The sequence below is a fragment of the Callionymus lyra genome, chromosome 3 (assembly GCF_982586985.1).
Source record: "Callionymus lyra chromosome 3, fCalLyr1.hap1.1, whole genome shotgun sequence".
NCBI classification, from domain to species: domain Eukaryota; kingdom Metazoa; phylum Chordata; class Actinopteri; order Syngnathiformes; family Callionymidae; genus Callionymus; species Callionymus lyra.
In genome coordinates this window covers 6,838,290-6,858,147 of record NC_141820.1, presented here as the reverse complement: position 1 = coordinate 6,858,147, position 19,858 = coordinate 6,838,290, and the positions used below count along the sequence as shown (strand labels likewise).

Genomic DNA, 19,858 nt, shown 5'->3' with positions numbered 1-19,858 from the left:
ACATGATGTTCTGACCTGAGAGTCTCCAGGTGACAGTGTGGACTCTTCAGTCCAGCAGACAGCAGCTCCACTCCTGGATCCTGCAGGTTCCAGTTGTGACTCAGGTCCAGTTGAGTCAGACTAGAGGACGGAGAGCTGAGGACTGAGGACAGAAGTGAACAACTTCTCTCTGTCAGTCGACAGGAGTTCAGCCTGTGAAAGAGACGAGTGTCGTCAACAAGTGACTTTTTCTCTATTTTGACTTGAAAGACTTGATTTGAGGAAACACTGAACTCTTTACATTCATAAGATCATCACATGATTGTGTGAATATTTGAAGACTTTTCTATCAATCAGGATCAACTTGATCAAACACATGAAATAATGATGTTTTCATCAGTTCAACACTTTCCTGACTTTGTTTCATTATTTATAAAAGTGTCACATGATACACAGAGACTGTTGTGAGAGGATTGATGTTGTTTTTATACCAGAAACAAACACAAGAGAAGAAGAAAAACTAAAGTCACAATAGAAATAAATGAATAAAAGTGATTTATGACTCGAAACTTGACTCAAATTAGTGATTTATGACTCGAAACTTGACTCAAACTAGTGATTTATGACTCAAGACTTGACTCAAACTAGTGATTTATGACTCGAAACTTGACTTAAACTAGTGATTTATGACTCGAAACTTGACTCAAACTAGTGATTTATGACTCGAAACTTGACTCAAACTAGTGATTTATGACTCGAAACTTGACTCAAACTAGTGATTTATGACTCGAGACTTGACTCAAACTAGTGATTTATGAATCGAGACTTGACTCAAACTAGTGATTTATGACTCAAGACTTGACTCAAACTAGTGATTTATGACTCGAGACTTGAATCAAACTAGTGATTTATGACTCGAAACTTGACTCAAACTAGTGATTTATGACTCGAAACTTGACTCAAACTAGTGATTTATGACTCGAGACTTGACTCAAATTAGTGATTTATGACTCAAGACTTGACTCAAATTAGTGATTTATGACTCGAGACTTGACTCAAATTAGTGATTTATGACTCGAGACTTGACTCAAATTAGTGATTTATGACTCGAAACTTGACTCAAACTAGTGATTTATGACTCGAAACATGACTCAAACTAGTGATTTATGACTCAAGACTTGACTCAAACTAGTGATTTATGACTCGAGACTTGACTCAAACTAGTGATTTATGACTCAAGACTTGACTCAAACTAGTGATTTATGACTCGAGACTTGACTCAAACTAGTGATTTATGACTCGAGACTTGAATCAAACTAGTGATTTATGACTCGAAACTTGACTCAAACTAGTGATTTATGACTCGAAACTTGACTCAAACTAGTGATTTATGACTCGAGACTTGACTCAAATTAGTGATTTATGACTCAAGACTTGACTCAAATTAGTGATTTATGACTCGAGACTTGACTCAAATTAGTGATTTATGACTCGAGACTTGACTCAAATTAGTGATTTATGACTCGAAACTTGACTCAAACTAGTGATTTATGACTCGAAACTTGACTCAAACTAGTGATTTATGACTCGAGACTTGACTCAAATTAGTGATTTATGACTCAAGACTTGACTCAAATTAGTGATTTATGACTCGAGACTTGACTCAAATTAGTGATTTATGACTCGAGACTTGACTCAAATTAGTGATTTATGACTCGAGACTTGACTCAAATTAGTGATTTATGACTCAAGACTTGACTCAAATTAGTGATTTATGACTCGAGACTTGACTCAAATTAGTGATTTATGACTCGAGACTTGACTCAAATTAGTGATTTATGACTCGAGACTTGACTCAAATTAGTGATTTATGACTCGAGACTTGACTCAAACTAGTGATTTATGACTCGAGACATGACTCGGACTAGTGATTTATGACTCGAGACTTGACTCAAATTAGTGATTTATGACTCAAGACTTGACTCAAATTAGTGATTTATGACTCGAGACTTGACTCAAATTAGTGATTTATGACTCGAGACTTGACTCAAATTAGTGATTTATGACTCGAGACTTGACTCAGACTAGTGATTTATGACTCGAGACTTGACTCAAATTAGTGATTTATGACTCAAGACTTGACTCAAATTAGTGATTTATGACTCGAGACTTGACTCGGACTAGTGAATTATGACTCGAGACTTGACTCAAATTAGTGATTTATGACTCAAGACTTGACTCAAATAAGTGATTTATGACTCAAGACTTGACTCAAATTAGTGATTTATGACTCGAGACTTGACTCTGACTAGTGATTTATGACTCGAGACTTGACTCGGACTAGTGAATTATGACTCGAGACTTGACTCAAATTAGTGATTTATGACTCGAGACTTGACTCAAATTAGTGATTTATGACTCAAGACTTGACTCAGACTAGTGATTTATGACTCGAGACTTGACTCAAATTAGTGATTTATGACTCGAGACTTGACTCGGACTAGTGATTTATGACTCGAGACTTGACTCAAATTAGTGATTTATGACTCGAGACTTGACTCAGACTAGTGATTTATGACTCGAGACATGACTCAAACTAGTGATTTATGACTCGAGACTTGACTCAAACTAGTGATTTATGACTCGAGACTTGACTCAAATTAGTGATTTATGACTCAAGACTTGACTCAAATTAGTGATTTATGACTCGAGACTTGACTCAAATTAGTGATTTATGACTCGAGACTTGACTCAAATTAGTGATTTATGACTCGAGACTTGACTCAAATTAGTGATTTATGACTCGAGACTTGACTCAAATTAGTGATTTATGACTCAAGACTTGACTCAAATTAGTGATTTATGACTCGAGACTTGACTCAAATTAGTGATTTATGACTCGAGACTTGACTCAAATTAGTGATTTATGACTCGAGACTTGACTCAAATTAGTGATTTATGACTCGAGACTTGACTCGGACTAGTGATTTATGACTCGAGACTTGACTCAAATTAGTGATTTGTGACTCGAGACTTGACTCAAATTAGTGATTTATGACTCGAGACTTGACTCGGACTAGTGATTTATGACTCGAGACTTGACTTGGACTAGTGAATTATGACTCGAGACTTGACTCGGACTAGTGATTTATGACTCGAGACTTGACTCGGACTAGTGATTTATGACTCGAGACTTGACTCAGACTAGTGTTTTATGACTCGAGACATGCCTCGGACTAGTGATTTATGACTCGAGACTTGACTCGGACTAGTGATTTATGACTCGAGACTTGACTCGGACTAGTGATTTATGACTCGAGACTTGACTCAAATTAGTGATTTATGACTCGAGACTTGACTCAAATTAGTTATTTATGACTCGAGACTTGACTCGGACTAGAGATTTATGACTCGAGACTTGACTCGGACTAGTGATTTATGACTCGAAACTTGACTCGGACTAGTGATTTATGACTCGAGACTTGACTCGGACTAGTGATTTATGACTCGAGACTTGACTCGGACTAGTGATTTATGACTCGAGACTTGACTCAAATTAGTGATTTATGACTCGAGACTTGACTCAAATTAGTGATTTATGACTCGAGACTTGACTCAAATTAGTGATTTATGACTCGAGACTTGACTCAAATTAGTGATTTATGACTCGAGACTTGACTCGGACTAGTGATTTATGACTCGAGACTTGACTCAAATTAGTGATTTATGACTCGAGACCTGACTCAAATTAGTGATTTATGACTCGAGACTTGACTCGGACTAGTGATTTATGACTCGAGACTTGACTCGGACTAGTGATTTATGACTCGAGACTTGACTCAAATTAGTGATTTATGACTCGAGACTTGACTCAAATTAGTGATTTATGAATCGAGACTTGACTCAAATTAGTTATTTATGACTCGAGACTTGACTCGGACTAGAGATTTATGACTCGAGACTTGACTCGGACTAGTGATTTATGACTCGAGACTTGACTCGGACTAGTGATTTATGACTCGAGACTTGACTCGGACTAGTGATTTATGACTCGAGACTTGACTCGGACTAGTGATTTATGACTCGAGACTTGACTCGGACTAGTGATTTATGAATCGAGACTTGACTCGGAATAGTGATTTATGACTCGAGACTTGACTCGGACTAGTGATTTATGACTCGAGACTTGACTCAGACTAGTGATTTATAACTCGAGACTTGACTCGGACTGGTGATTTATGACTCAAGACTTGACTCGGACAAGTGATTTATGACTCGAGACTTGACTCGGACTAGTGATTTATGACTCAAGACTTGACTCGGACTAGTGATTTATGACTCGAGACTTGACTCGGACTAATGATTTATGACTCGAGTCTTGACTCTGACTAGTGATGTATGACTCGAGACTTGACTCGGACTAGTGATTTATGACTCGAGACTTGACTCGGACTAGTGATTTATGACTCGAGACTTGACTCGGACTAATGATTTATGACTCGAGTCTTGACTCTGACTAGTGATTTATGACTCGAGACTTGACTCAGACTAGTGATTTATGACTCGAGACTTGACTCGGACTAGTGATTTATGACTCGAGACTTGACTCGGACTAGAGATTTATGACTCGAAACTTGAGTCGGACTAATGATTTATGACTCGAGACTTGACTCTGACTAGTGATTTATGACTCGAGACATGACTGGGACTAGTGATTTATGACTCGAGACTTGACTCGGACTAGTGATTTATGACTCGAGACTTGACTCGGACTAATGATTTATGACTCGAGTCTTGACTCTGACTAGTGATTTATGACTCGAGACTTGACTCTGACTAGTGATTTATGACTCGAGACTTGACTCGGACTAGAGATTTATAACTCGAAACTTGAGTCGGACTAATGATTTATGACTCGAGACTTGACTCTGACTAGTGATTTATGACTCGAGACTTGACTGGGACTAGTGATTTATGACTCGAGACTTGACTCGGACTAGTGATTTATGACTCGAGACTTGACTCGGACTAGTGATTTATGACTCGAGTCTTGACTCTGACTAGTGATTTATGACTCGAGACTTAACTCAAACTAGTGATTTATGACTTGAGACTTGACTCAAACTAGTGATTTGTGACTCGAAACTTGACTCAAACTAGTGATTTATGACTCGAGACTTGACTCCGACTAGTGATTTATGACTCGAGACTTGACTCGGACTAGTGATTTATGACTCGAGACTTGACTCCGACTAGTGATTTATGACTCGAGACTTGACTCAAATTAGTGATTTATGACTCGAGACTTGACTCAAATTAGTGATTTATGACCCAAGACTTGACTCAAATTAGTGATTTATGACTCGAGACTTGACTCAAATTAGTGATTTATGACTCGAGACTTGACTCAAATTAGTGATTTATGACTCGAGACTTGACTCAAATTAGTGATTTATGACTCGAGACTTGACTCAAACTAGTGATTTATGACTCGAGACATGACTCGGACTAGTGATTTATGACTCGAGACTTGACTCAAATTAGTGATTTATGACTCAAGACTTGACTCAAATTAGTGATTTATGACTCGAGACTTGACTCAAATTAGTGATTTATGACTCGAGACTTGACTCAAATTAGTGATTTATGACTCGAGACTTGACTCAGACTAGTGATTTATGACTCGAGACTTGACTCAAATTAGTGATTTATGACTCAAGACTTGACTCAAATTAGTGATTTATGACTCGAGACTTGACTCGGACTAGTGAATTATGACTCGAGACTTGACTCAAATTAGTGATTTATGACTCAAGACTTGACTCAAATTAGTGATTTATGACTCGAGACTTGACTCAAATTAGTGATTTATGACCTGAGACTTGACTCTGACTAGTGATTTATGACTCGAGACTTGACTCGGACTAGTGAATTATGACTCGAGACTTGACTCAAATTAGTGATTTATGACTCGAGACTTGACTCAAATTAGTGATTTATGACTCAAGACTTGACTCAGACTAGTGATTTATGACTCGAGACTTGACTCAAATTAGTGATTTATGACTCGAGACTTGACTCGGACTAGTGATTTATGACTCGAGACTTGACTCAAATTAGTGATTTATGACTCGAGACTTGACTCAGACTAGTGATTTATGACTCGAGACATGACTCAAACTAGTGATTTATGACTCGAGACTTGACTCAAACTAGTGATTTATGACTCGAGACTTGACTCAAATTAGTGATTTATGACTCAAGACTTGACTCAAATTAGTGATTTATGACTCGAGACTTGACTCAAATTAGTGATTTATGACTCGAGACTTGACTCAAATTAGTGATTTATGACTCGAGACTTGACTCAAATTAGTGATTTATGACTCGAGACTTGACTCAAATTAGTGATTTATGACTCAAGACTTGACTCAAATTAGTGATTTATGACTCGAGACTTGACTCAAATTAGTGATTTATGACTCGAGACTTGACTCAAATTAGTGATTTATGACTCGAGACTTGACTCGGACTAGTGATTTATGACTCGAGACTTGACTCAAATTAGTAATTTGTGACTCGAGACTTGACTCAAATTAGTGATTTATGACTCGAGACTTGACTCGGACTAGTGATTTATGACTCGAGACTTGACTTGGACTAGTGAATTATGACTCGAGACTTGACTCGGACTAGTGATTTATGACTCGAGACTTGACTCGGACTAGTGATTTATGACTCGAGACTTGACTCAGACTAGTGTTTTATGACTCGAGACATGCCTCGGACTAGTGATTTATGACTCGAGACTTGACTCGGACTAGTGATTTATGACTCGAGACTTGACTCGGACTAGTGATTTATGACTCGAGACTTGACTCAAATTAGTGATTTATGACTCGAGACTTGACTCAAATTAGTTATTTATGACTCGAGACTTGACTCGGACTAGAGATTTATGACTCGAGACTTGACTCGGACTAGTGATTTATGACTCGAAACTTGACTCGGACTAGTGATTTATGACTCGAGACTTGACTCGGACTAGTGATTTATGACTCGAGACTTGACTCGGACTAGTGATTTATGACTCGAGACTTGACTCAAATTAGTGATTTATGACTCGAGACTTGACTCAAATTAGTGATTTATGACTCGAGACTTGACTCAAATTAGTGATTTATGACTCGAGACTTGACTCAAATTAGTGATTTATGACTCGAGACTTGACTCGGACTAGTGATTTATGACTCGAGACTTGACTCAAATTAGTGATTTATGACTCGAGACCTGACTCAAATTAGTGATTTATGACTCGAGACTTGACTCGGACTAGTGATTTATGACTCGAGACTTGACTCGGACTAGTGATTTATGACTCGAGACTTGACTCAAATTAGTGATTTATGACTCGAGACTTGACTCAAATTAGTGATTTATGACTCGAGACTTGACTCAAATTAGTTATTTATGACTCGAGACTTGACTCGGACTAGAGATTTATGACTCGAGACTTGACTCGGACTAGTGATTTATGACTCGAGACTTGACTCGGACTAGTGATTTATGACTCGAGACTTGACTCGGACTAGTGATTTATGACTCGAGACTTGACTCGGACTAGTGATTTATGACTCGAGACTTGACTCGACCTAGTGATTTATGACTGGAGACTTGACTCGGACTAGTGATTTATGAATCGAGACTTGACTCGGAATAGTGATTTATGACTCGAGACTTGACTCGGACTAGTGATTTATGACTCGAGACTTGACTCAGACTAGTGATTTATAACTCGAGACTTGACTCGGACTGGTGATTTATGACTCAAGACTTGACTCGAGCAAGTGATTTATGACTCGAGACTTGACTCGGACTAGTGATTTATGACTCAAGACTTGACTCGGACTAGTGATTTATGACTCGAGACTTGACTCGGACTAATGATTTATGACTCGAGTCTTGACTCTGACTAGTGATGTATGACTCGAGACTTGACTCGGACTAGTGATTTATGACTCGAGACTTGACTCGGACTAGTGATTTATGACTCGAGACTTGACTCGGACTAATGATTTATGACTCGAGTCTTGACTCTGACTAGTGATTTATGACTCGAGACTTGACTCAGACTAGTGATTTATGACTCGAGACTTGACTCGGACTAGTGATTTATGACTCGAGACTTGACTCGGACTAGAGATTTATGACTCGAAACTTGAGTCGGACTAATGATTTATGACTCGAGACTTGACTCTGACTAGTGATTTATGACTCGAGACATGACTCGGACTAGTGATTTATGACTCGAGACTTGACTCGGACTAATGATTTATGACTCGAGTCTTGACTCTGACTAGTGATTTATGACTCGAGACTTGACTCTGACTAGTGATTTATGACTCGAGACTTGACTCGGACTAGAGATTTATAACTCGAAACTTGAGTCGGACTAATGATTTATGACTCGAGACTTGACTCTGACTAGTGATTTATGACTCGAGACTTGACTGGGACTAGTGATTTATGACTCGAGACTTGACTCGGACTAGTGATTTATGACTCGAGACTTGACTCGGACTAATGATTTATGACTCGAGTCTTGACTCTGACTAGTGATTTATGACTCGAGACTTAACTCAAACTAGTGATTTATGACTTGAGACTTGACTCAAACTAGTGATTTGTGACTCGAAACTTGACTCGGACTAGTGATTTATGACTCGAGACTTGACTCAAACTAGTGATTTATGACTCGAGACTTGACTCCGACTAGTGATTTATGACTCGAGACTTGACTCGGACTAGTGATTTATGACTCGAGACTTGACTCCGACTAGTGATTTATGACTCGAAACTTGACTCTGACTAGTGATTTATGACTCGAGACTTGACTCCGACTAGTGAATTATGACTCGAGACTTGACTCGGACTAGTGATGTATGACTCGAGACTTGACTCGGACTAGTGATTTATGACTCGAGACTTGACTCGGACTAGTGATTTATGACTCGAGACTTGACTCGGACTAATGATTTATGACTCGAGTCTTGACTCTGACTAGTGATTTATGACTCGAGACTTGACTCAGACTAGTGATTTATGACTCGAGACTTGACTCGGACTAGTGATTTATGACTCGAGACTTGACTCGGACTAGAGATTTATGACTCGAAACTTGAGTCGGACTAATGATTTATGACTCGAGACTTGACTCTGACTAGTGATTTATGACTCGAGACATGACTCGGACTAGTGATTTATGACTCGAGACTTGACTCGGACTAATGATTTATGACTCGAGTCTTGACTCTGACTAGTGATTTATGACTCGAGACTTGACTCTGACTAGTGATTTATGACTCGAGACTTGACTCGGACTAGAGATTTATAACTCGAAACTTGAGTCGGACTAATGATTTATGACTCGAGACTTGACTCTGACTAGTGATTTATGACTCGAGACTTGACTGGGACTAGTGATTTATGACTCGAGACTTGACTCGGACTAGTGATTTATGACTCGAGACTTGACTCGGACTAATGATTTATGACTCGAGTCTTGACTCTGACTAGTGATTTATGACTCGAGACTTAACTCAAACTAGTGATTTATGACTTGAGACTTGACTCAAACTAGTGATTTGTGACTCGAAACTTGACTCGGACTAGTGATTTATGACTCGAGACTTGACTCAAACTAGTGATTTATGACTCGAGACTTGACTCCGACTAGTGATTTATGACTCGAGACTTGACTCGGACTAGTGATTTATGACTCGAGACTTGACTCCGACTAGTGATTTATGACTCGAAACTTGACTCTGACTAGTGATTTATGACTCGAGACTTGACTCCGACTAGTGAATTATGACTCGAGACTTGACTCGGACTAGTGATTTATGACTCGAGACTTGACTCCGACTAGTGATTTATGACTCGAGACTTGACTCGGACTAGTGAATTATGACTCGAGACTTGACTCCGACTAGTGAATTATGACTCGAGACTTGACTCGGACTAGTGATTTATGACTCGAGACTTGACTCGGACTAGAGATATATGACTCGAGACTTGACTCGGACTAGTGATTTATGACTCGAGACTTGACTCAAACTAGTGATTTATGACTCGAGACTTGACTCAAACTAGTGATTTATGACTCGAGACTTGACTCAAACTAGTGATTTATGACTCGACACTTTACTCAAACTAGTGATTTATGACTCGAAACTTGACTCAAACTAGTGATTTATGACTCGAAACTTGACTCAAACTAGTGATTTATGACTCGAGACTTGACTCAAACTAGTGATTTATGACTCGACACTTGACTCAAACTAGTGATTTATGACTCGAAACTTGACTCAAACTAGTGATTTATGACTCGAAACTTGACTCAAACTAGTGATTTATGACTCGAAACTTGACTCAAACTAGTGATTTATGACTCGAAACTTGACTCAAACTAGTGATTTATGACTCGAGACTTGACTCAAACTAGTGATTTATGACTCGAAACTTGACTCAAACTAGTGATTTATGACTCGAAACTTGACTCAAACTAGTGATTTATGACTCAAGACTTGACTCAAACTAGTGATTTATGACTCGAGACTTGACTCAAACTAGTGATTTATGACTCGAGACTTGACTCAAACTAGTGATTTAAGACTCGAAACTTGACTCGTACTAGTGATTTATGACTCGAGACTTGACTCGGACTAGTGATTTATGACTCGAGACTTGACTCGTACTAGTGATTTATGACTCGAGACTTGACTCGGACTAGTGATTTATGACTCGAGACTTGACTCTGACTAGTGAATTATGAGTTGAGACTTGACTCAGACTAGTGATTTATGACTCGAGACTTGACTCGTACTAGTGATTTATGACTCGAGACTTGACTCGGACTTGTGATTTATGACTCGAGACTTGACTCGTACTAGTGATTTATGACTCGAGACTTGACTCGGACTAGTGATTTATGACTCGAGACTTGACTCTGACTAGTGAATTATGACTCGAGACTTGACTCAGACTTGTGATTTATGACTCGAGACTTGACTCGTACTAGAGATTTATGACTCGAGACTTGACTCGGACTAGTGATTTATGACCCGAGACTTGACTCGGACTAGTGATTTATGACTCGAAACTTGACTCGGACTAGTGATTTATGACTCGAAACTTGACTCGGACTAGTGATGTGTGACTCGACACTTGACTCGGACTAGTGATTTATGACTCGAAACTTGACTCGGACTAGTGATGTGTGACTCGACACTTGACTCGGACTAGTGATTTATGACTCGAAACTTGACTCGGACTAGTGATGTGTGACTCGACACTTGACTCGGACTAGTGATGTGTGACTCGATACTTGACTCGGACTAGTGATGTGTGACTCGACACTTGACTCGGACTAGTGATGTGTGACTCGACACTTGACTCGGACTAGTGATGTGTGACTCGACACTTGACTCGGACTAGTGATGTGTGACGAACAAAACAACAAGAGAAAGGAAGAGAGAAATCAAGAATGGTGACAAAGATGAGTAGAAATGAAGAGATAAGAGCAGGATGTGTGATGACACTGTTCAATATTGTGATGATGATATGACTTGTGATGAAGAAGAACATGTTTCAGTTTTCATACAGTTCCTGATGTGTTTATCACACATGCTCACATCACCATGAACATTACCCTGCATTGAAATCTAGAAACAGAACAAGTTAGAACATCACAAGTGTCACTCAAATGTCTTTGAATGTATTTGAGATCAGTAAATATGTGTCAACATACTGAACAGCACGACCCCAGCAGAAGTCAAAATAAACAAAGTTCAAGTGTCAGAACCTGCTGAAGACTGATGTCACTTAGAATCAGCTGCTTCATTGAAGAACAAACTGAAGACAAAACTTTGACTCTCTGGAGTCTCACCTCTGACTTTCACATTTCAGCTCTGAAGCTGTAGAAATGATGTTCTGACCTGAGAGTCTCCAGGTGACAGTGTGGACTCTTCAGTCCAGCAGACAGCAGCTCCACTCCTGGATCCTGCAGGTTCCAGTTGAGACTCAGGTCCAGTTGAGTCAGACTAGAGGACGGAGAGCTGAGGACTGAGGACAGAAGTGAACAACTTCTCTCTGTCAGTTCACAGGAGTTCAGCCTGTGAAAGAGACGAGTGTCGTCAACAAGAGACTTTTTCTCTATTTTGACTTGAAAGACTTGATTTGAGGAAACACTGAACTCTTTACATTCATAAGATCATCAAATGATTGTGTGAATATTTGAAGACTTTTCTATCAATCAGGATCAACTTGATCAAACACATGAAATAATGATGTTTTCATCAGTTCAACACTTTCCTGACTTTGTTTCATTATTTATAAAAGTGTCACATGATACACAGAGACTGTTGTGAGAGGATTGATGTTGTTTTTATACCAGAAACAAACACAAGAGAAGAAGAAAAACTAAAGTCACAATAGAAATAAATGAATAAAAGTGATTTATGACTCGACACTTGACTAGAACTAGTGATTTATGACTCGAAACTTGACTAGGACTAGTGATTTATGACTCGACACTTGACTCGGACTAGTGATTTATGACTCGACACTTGACTAGGACTAGTGATTTATGACTCGACACTTGACTCGGACTAGTGATTTATGACTCGACACTTGACTCGGACTAGTGATTTATGACTCGAAACTTGACTAGGACTAGTGATTTATGACTCGAGACTTGACTAGGACTAGTGATTTATGACTCGAGACTTGACTCACACTAGTGATTTATGACTCGAAACTTGACTCGGACTAGTGATTTATGACTCGAGACTTGACTCGGACTAGTGATTTATGACTCGAAACTTGACTCGGACTAGTGATTTATGACTCGAAACTTGACTCGGACTAGTGATTTATGACTCGAGACTTGACTCGGACTAGTGATTTATGACTCGAAACTTGACTCGGACTAGTGATTTATGACTCGAGACTTGACTCGGACTAGTGATTTATGACTCGAGACTTGACTCACACTAGTGATTTATGACTCGAAACTTGACTCGGACTAGTGATTTATGACTCGAGACTTTACTCGGACTAGTGATTTATGACTCGAAACTTGACTCGGACTAGTGATTTATGACTCGAAACTTGACTAGGACTAGTGATTTATGACTCGAAACTTGACTCGGACTACTGATTTATGACTCGACACTTGACTCGGACTAGTGATTTATGACTCGAGACTTGACTAGGACTAGTGATTTATGACTCGACACTTGACTCGGACTAGTGATTTATGACTCGACACTTGACTAGGACTAGTGATTTATGACTCGACACTTGACTCGGACTAGTGATTTATGACTCGACACTTGACTCGGACTAGTGATTTATGACTCGAAACTTGACTAGGACTAGTGATTTATGACTCGAGACTTGACTAGGACTAGTGATTTATGACTCGAGACTTGACTCACACTAGTGATTTATGACTCGAAACTTGACTCGGACTAGTGATTTATGACTCGAGACTTGACTCGGACTAGTGATTTATGACTCGAAACTTGACTCGGACTAGTGATTTATGACTCGAAACTTGACTCGGACTAGTGATTTATGACTCGAGACTTGACTCGGACTAGTGATTTATGACTCGAAACTTGACTCGGACTAGTGATTTATGACTCGAGACTTGACTCGGACTAGTGATTTATGACTCGAGACTTGACTCACACTAGTGATTTATGACTCGAAACTTGACTCGGACTAGTGATTTATGACTCGAGACTTTACTCGGACTAGTGATTTATGACTCGAAACTTGACTCGGACTAGTGATTTATGACTCGAAACTTGACTAGGACTAGTGATTTATGACTCGAAACTTGACTCGGACTACTGATTTATGACTCGACACTTGACTCGGACTAGTGATTTATGACTCGAGACTTGACTAGGACTAGTGATTTATGACTCGAGACTTTACTCGGACTAGTGATTTATGACTCGAGACTTGACTCGGACTAGTGATTTATGACTCGAGACTTGACTCGGACTAGTGATGTATGACTCGAGACTTGACTCGGACTACTGATTTATGACTCGAAACTTGACTCGGACTAGTGATTTATGACTCGAAACTTGACTCGGACTAGTGATTTATGACTCGAGACTTGACTCGGACTAGTGATTTATGACTCGAAACTTGACTCAAACTAGTGATTTATGACTCGAAACTTGACTCAAACTAGTGATTTATGACTCGAAACTTGACTCAAACTAGTGATTTATGCCTCGAAACTTGACTCAAACTAGTGATTTATGACTCGAAACTTGACTCAAACTAGTGATTTATGACTCGAAACTTGACTCAAACTAGTGATTTATGACTCGAAACTTGACTCAGACTAGTGATTTATGACTCGAAACTTGACTCGTACTAGTGATTTATGACTCGAAACTTGACTCGTACTAGTGATTTATGACTCGAAACTTGACTCGTACTAGTGAATTATGACTCGAGACTTGACTCTGACTAGTGAATTATGACTCGAGACTTGACTCAAACTAGTGATTTATGACTCGAGACTTGACTCGGACTAGTGATTTATGACTCGAGACTTGACTCGGACTAGTGAATTATGACTCGAGACTTGACTCAAACTAGTGATTTATGACTCGACACTTGACTCAAACTAGTGATTTATGACTCGAAACTTGACTCAAACTAGTGATTTATGACTCGAAACTTGACTCAAACTAGTGATTTATGACTCGACACTTGACTCAAACTAGTGATTTATGACTCGAGACTTGACTCAAACTAGTGATTTATGACTCGACACTTGACTCAAACTAGTGATTTATGACTCGAAACTTGACTCAAACTAGTGATTTATGACTCGAAACTTGACTCAAACTAGTGATTTATGACTCGACACTTGACTCAAACTAGTGATTTATGACTCGAAACTTGACTCAAACTAGTGATTTATGACTCGAAACTTGACTCAAACTAGTGATTTATGACTCGAAACTTGACTCAAACTAGTGATTTATGACTCGAAACTTGACTCAAACTAGTGATTTATGACTCGAGACTTGACTCAAACTAGTGATTTATGACTCGAAACTTGACTCAAACTAGTGATTTATGACTCGAAACTTGACTCAAACTAGTGATTTATGACTCGAAACTTGACTCAAACTAGTGATTTATGACTCGAAACTTGACTCAAACTAGTGATTTATGACTCGACACTTGACTCAAACTAGTGATTTATGACTCGAAACTTGACTCAAACTAGTGATTTATGACTCGAAACTTGACTCAAACTAGTGATTTATGACTCAAGACTTGACTCAAACTAGTGATTTATGACTCGAGACTTGACTCAAACTAGTGATTTATGACTCGAGACTTGACTCAAACTAGTGATTTAAGACTCGAAACTTGACTCAAACTAGTGATTTATGACTCAAGACTTGACTCAAACTAGTGATTTAAGACTCGAAACTTGACTCAAACTAGTGATTTAAGACTCGAAACTTGACTCAAACTAGTGATTTAAGACTCGAAACTTGACTCAAACTAGTGATTTAAGACTCGAAACTTGACTCAAACTAGTGCTTTAAGACTCGAAACTTGACTCAAACTAGTGATTTATGACACGAGACTTGACTCAAACTAGTGATTTATGACTCCAGACTTGACTCAAACTAGTGATTTAAGACTCGAAACTTGACTCAAACTAGTGATTTATGACTCGAGACTTGACTCAAACTAGTGATTTATGACTCGAAACTTGACTCAAACTAGTGATTTATGACTCGAAACTTGACTCAGACTAGTGATTTATGACTCGAAACTTGACTCAGACTAGTGATTTATGACTCGGAACTTGACTCGGACTAGTGATTTATGACTCGAGACTTGACTCAGATTAGTGATTTATGACTCAAAACTTGACTCGGACTAGTGATTTATGACTCGAAACTTGACACGGACTAGTGATTTATGACTCGAAACTTGACTCGGACTAGTGATTTATGACTCAAGACTTGACTCAAACTAGTGATTTAAGACTCGAAACTTGACTCAAACTACTGATTTAAGACTCAAAACTTGACTCAAACTACTGATTTAAGACTCATAACTTGACTCAAACTAGTGATTTAAGACTCGAAACTTGACTCAAACTAGTGCTTTAAGACTCGAAACTTGACTCAAACTAGTGATTTATGACTCGAGACTTGACTCAAACTAGTGATTTATGACTCGAGACTTGACTCAAACTAGTGATTTAAGACTCGAAACTTGACTCAAACTAGTGATTTATGACTCGAGACTTGATTCAAACTAGTGATTTATGACTCGAGACTTGACTCAAACTAGTGATTTATGACTCGAAACTTGACTCAAACTAGTGATTTATGACTCGAAACTTGACTCAAACTAGTGATTTATGACTCAAGACTTGACTCAAACTAGTGATTTATGACTCGAGACTTGACTCAAACTAGTGATTTATGACTCGAGACTTGACTCAAACTAGTGATTTAAGACTCGAAACTTGACTCAAACTAGTGATTTAAGACTCGAAACTTGACTCAAACTAGTGATTTAAGACTCGAAACTTGACTCAAACTAGTGATTTAAGACTCGAAACTTGACTCAAACTAGTGCTTAAAGACTCGAAACTTGACTCAAACTAGTGATTTATGACTCGAGACTTGACTCAAACTAGTGATTTATGACTCGAGACTTGACTCAAACTAGTGATTTAAGACTCGAAACTTGACTCAAACTAGTGATTTATGACTCGAGACTTGATTCAAACTAGTGATTTATGACTCGAGACTTGACTCAAACTAGTGATTTATGACTCGAGACTTGACTCAAACTAGTGATTTAAGACTCGAAACTTGACTCAAACTAGTGATTTATGACTCGAAACTTGACTCGGACTAGTGATTTATGACTCGGAACTTGACTCGGACTAGTGATTTATGACTCGATACTTGACTCAGATTAGTGATTTATGATTCAAAACTTGACTCGGACTAGTGATTTATGACTCAAGACTTGACTCAAACTAGTGATTTAAGACTCGAAACTTGACTCAAACTAGTGATTTAAGACTCATAACTTGACTCAAACTAGTGATTTAAGACTCGAAACTTGACTCAAACTAGTGATTTATGACTCGAAACTTGACTCAAACTAGTGCTTTAAGACTCGAAACTTGACTCAAACTAGTGATTTATGACTCGAGACTTGACTCAAACTAGTGATTTATGACTCGAGACTTGACTCAAACTAGTGATTTAAGACTCGAAACTTGACTCAAACTAGTGATTTATGACTCGAGACTTGATTCAAACTAGTGATTTATGACTCGAGACTTGACTCAAACTAGTGATTTATGACTCGAAACTTGACTCAAACTAGTGATTTATGACTCGAAACTTGACTCAAACTAGTGATTTATGACTCAAGACTTGACTCAAACTAGTGATTTATGACTCGAGACTTCACTCAAACTAGTGATTTATGACTCGAGACTTGACTCAAACTAGTGATTTAAGACTCGAAACTTGACTCAAACTAGTGATTTATGACTCAAGACTTGACTCAAACTAGTGATTTAAGACTCGAAACTTGACTCAAACTAGTGATTTAAGACTCAAAACTTGACTCAAACTAGTGATTTAAGACTCGAAACTTGACTCAAACTAGTGATTTAAGACTCGAAACTTGACTCAAACTAGTGCTTTAAGACTCGAAACTTGACTCAAACTAGTGATTTATGACTCGAGACTTGACTCAAACTAGTGATTTATGACTCGAGACTTGACTCAAACTAGTGATTTAAGACTCGAAACTTGACTCAAACTAGTGATTTATGACTCGAGACTTGATTCAAACTAGTGATTTATGACTCGAGACTTGACTCAAACTAGTGATTTATGACTCGAGACTTGACTCAAACTAGTGATTTAAGACTCGAAACTTGACTCAAACTAGTGATTTATGACTCGAAACTTGACTCGGACTAGTGATTTATGACTCGGAACTTGACTCGGACTAGTGATTTATGACTCGATACTTGACTCAGATTAGTGATTTATGACTCAAAACTTGACTCGGACTAGTGATTTATGACTCGAAACTTGACACGGACTAGTGATTTATGACTCGAAACTTGACTCGGACTAGTGATTTATGACTCGAAACTTGACTCGGACTAGTGATTTATGACTCGAAACTTGACTCGGACTAGTGATTTATGACTCGAAACTTGACTCGGAATAGTGATTTATGACTCGAAACTTGACTCAAACTAGTGATTTATGACTCAACACTTGACTCAAACTAGTGATTTATGACTCGAAACTTGACTCAAACTAGTGATTTATGACTCGAAACTTGACTCAAACTAGTGATTTATGACTCGAAACTTGACTCAAACTAGTGATTTATGACTCGAAACTTGACTCAAACTAGTGATTTATGACTCGAAACTTGACTCAAACTAGTGATTTATGACTCGAGACTTGACTCAAACTAGTGATTTATGACTCGAAACTTGACTCAAACTAGTGATTTATGACTCGAAACTTGACTCAAACTAGTGATTTATGACTCGAAACTTGACTCAAACTAGTGATTTATGACTCGACACTTGACTCAAACTAGTGATTTATGACTCGAAACTTGACTCAAACTAGTGATTTATGACTCGAAACTTGACTCAAACTAGTGATTTATGACTCAAGACTTGACTCAAACTAGTGATTTATGACTCGAGACTTGACTCAAACTAGTGATTTATGACTCGAGACTTGACTCAAACTAGTGATTTAAGACTCGAAACTTGACTCAAACTAGTGATTTATGACTCAAGACTTGACTCAAACTAGTGATTTAAGACTCGAAACTTGACTCAAACTAGTGATTTAAGACTCGAAACTTGACTCAAACTAGTGATTTAAGACTCGAAACTTGACTCAAACTAGTGATTTAAGACTCGAAACTTGACTCAAACTAGTGCTTTAAGACTCGAAACTTGACTCAAACTAGTGATTTAAGACTCGAAACTTGACTCGGACTAGTGATTTATGACTCGATACTTGACTCAGATTAGTGATTTATGACTCAAAACTTGACTCGGACTAGTGATTTATGACTCGGAACTTGACTCAGATTAGTGATTTATGACTCAAAACTTGACTCGGACTAGTGATTTATGACTCGGAACTTGACTCGGACTAGTGATTTATGACTCGATACTTGACTCAGATTAGTGATTTAAGACTCGAAACTTGACACGGAATAGTGATTTATGACTCGAAACTTGACTCTGAATAGTGATTTATGACTCGAAACTTGACTCGGACTAGTGATTTATGACTCGAAACTTGACACGGAATAGTGATTTATGACTCGGAACTTGACTCGGACTAGTGATTTATGACTCGATACTTGACTCAGATTAGTGATTTAAGACTCGAAACTTGACACGGACTAGTGATTTATGACTCGAAACTTGACTCGGACTAGTGATTTATGACTCGAAACTTGACTCGGACTAGTGATTTATGACTCGAAACTTGACTCGGACTAGTGATTTATGACTCGAAACTTGACTCGGAATAGTGATTTATGACTCGAAACTTGACTCAGATTAGTGATTTATGACTCAAAACTTGACTCGGACTAGTGATTTATGACTCGGAACTTGACTCAGATTAGTGATTTATGACTCAAAACTTGACTCGGACTAGTGATTTATGACTCGGAACTTGACTCGGACTAGTGATTTATGACTCGATACTTGACTCAGATTAGTGATTTA

General features: G+C 38.4%; 1 protein-coding gene across 1 annotated transcript in view; it reads right to left on the bottom strand.

Annotated features, from left to right (window-relative positions):
• The window catches only part of LOC148083141 (NLR family CARD domain-containing protein 3-like), a 28,159-nt gene that overhangs the window by 619 nt on the left and 7,682 nt on the right, over positions 1–19,858 (bottom strand). The window lies entirely within an intron of this gene.